This window comes from Ornithodoros turicata, chromosome 6 (genome assembly GCF_037126465.1).
Source record: "Ornithodoros turicata isolate Travis chromosome 6, ASM3712646v1, whole genome shotgun sequence".
Taxonomy (NCBI): Eukaryota; Metazoa; Arthropoda; class Arachnida; order Ixodida; family Argasidae; genus Ornithodoros; species Ornithodoros turicata.
Window position 1 is genome coordinate 34,210,331 of NC_088206.1, and position 2,135 is coordinate 34,212,465.

Sequence of the window (2,135 nt, forward strand, 5' to 3'; positions counted from 1 at the left end):
TCTAAAAAACTGGCGTCAGTTTCCTTCGCGCTGATTGGGCGAGAGTCATTTGAGTGAGGAGCGAGCATCCGAACGCGCGAACCGCTCAACGGAAGCAGTCGAACGGAGGAGAAAGAAGAACGACAGAGAAGACATCGCGTCTGTCCGGCCATGCGTGTTCTCTTGGACTGCAACCGTTGTGCACGCAGACGCTACGGGGTAGTTTGAGGGCTTTGAATGCTTTAGATTTAGATTGTGGCGAACTGCTAATGTGAGAACGGAATGGCACATCCACCCCATGATCACAACAGCGGGAAGACGAACATGACATGGAATCCGCCTGCACCTCCAAAGGACGCCGAAATCGTCGGAGAGGAAGTCTGCACTCTTTCCGACGTACTGCAGGTGAACGGTAAGACAAGTTTGATTACTTTTTTGTGACTGAAGGAAGTAATGCAGGTTTATCACGTTAAGTGTATTACGTACAGCATTTACGAGTCACTCGGTACGTTAGCGGCGTTTCATTGTGCAGTGCATTGCCGTAACTTGTACGTTTCTGATATGCCGTTAATCAAAATATGTGTGGTTATGCTAGTTGCCCCTCATGCGCGTCTCAGCCGTTCATTCACTGTGATCTACAAACATTCGTGACAAATGCCTTGGTGTTCAAATACGAAATCAAGATAGATTGCCTATCATAGCAGTGATTTTCGTGCAGAGTTACTGATCATCAATGTATTTTTTGTTTTGTTTTAGTTCTCCCGCAACCATCGGCAACAACGACGCACATAGCTCAGCATTGGCTTTTGAACGGCCCTTGGATGTCGAAGTACTTAAAGCTCCAGTGAAGCCTGTTACAAGACGTAAAAAGATATGTACTGTAGCTTTTTCGAGGCAGTTCCCGAGGACAAATAAAGTTGATTTGTCATACACTATTGCTTTTTGATTGTCTGCTTCGGGACAGCATGATCGTTGCTCTACAGCAAGACAACAAGCGCCGAAGACAAACGGACGAGTCTGGGGGGGTAGGGGGGGACGAGAGGAGAGACAAAAAACCCGAGGAGAGAAGGGGAAGGAGGTTGGGAAAGGAGGTCGGTCTGCGCATGCGCACTGGGCCCCAGCTTTTTTCCCGCGCAGCAGCTCGGGGACGCTGTGAGTGGCTCCTCGAGATCACGTGGTTTGGGCGCCCGCCATTTTCCCTGGACCATTGCGTAAACGGCAGCTTCCGGCGGATGGGAAATCTTAGAAGCGTTCGGACGAGAGAGCTCTCGTTCGGGAAGCGTCTTTCGTCGTAGTTTTGGTGGTTTTGGTGCCCCGCAGTGCTGTGACTGGATTTCATGCCTTACTAGTGGTATCTGGACCTGTTTCTGTGTGTGTACCTTGGCAGACCGAAAGCTGTTGGATTTCGTGAATTGAAGGTTAGTTGTGTGCATGTAATGCCATGTTTGGTGCACCTTTTGATTTGTATTCTTCCTAGCGTGTGGGTTCCTATAACTTTATCCGCTCAGTGCGATTAAACCCCTATTGTTACCTATTTCCTTATCCTCCATCTGTAATCTTGTGCTCTTACCCTGTTGGTTAACCTGTATCATCACTTAACATCAGGTTGATATCATGTGTGATGCTTCAGCGGCCCTGCTACAGGGTACCGCTGCTCTAAAGATACAGATCTTCCTTTTTTGATTATTAATTCATAATAACTCAGCTTGGGTCATGCATATTTTCCCCGAGTGTGGAAGGAATATGTACAGAATGTAAATAATTGCGGATATTATAACTCAACGTGCATTGTTTTCACCCTGTTCAGGTAATGCCTTACTGACACCCTTGCTGTAGCCCCCGTTGTCATAGTTAATTGATCTTAACTGATCTTACTGCTAACAAACAAAACCATTGTCTTTGGACCTCAAGTAACAGCATATGTGGGAAGTCTGGTTAAATTTTGCACGACTTTTGGCATATTTTATGTGACACATAATGTATTATCCCTTGTTAAATCTAGCTTCGTAACTCACTTTGTTTCAGATGCCTGCAAGAAATATATCTTAGAGCTATCATCTAGCATGATCTGTAAAGGTGTTGAAGACGCTGTACATCAGTGAAGAGTGTTATTGTTCAACAGACATGTCAGAGGGATGATGAACGATATCAATAAA

General features: G+C 45.9%; 1 long non-coding RNA gene across 1 annotated transcript; it reads left to right on the forward strand.

The window, feature by feature from the left end:
- The first annotated feature begins 344 nt into the window (after nt 1-344).
- Nucleotides 345-911, forward strand: LOC135397842 (uncharacterized). Its single transcript, XR_010423797.1, has 2 exons — nt 345-391; nt 736-911. It is a non-coding gene; the product is annotated as an uncharacterized LOC135397842 (long non-coding RNA).
- The last annotated feature ends 1,224 nt before the right edge of the window (nt 912-2,135 follow it).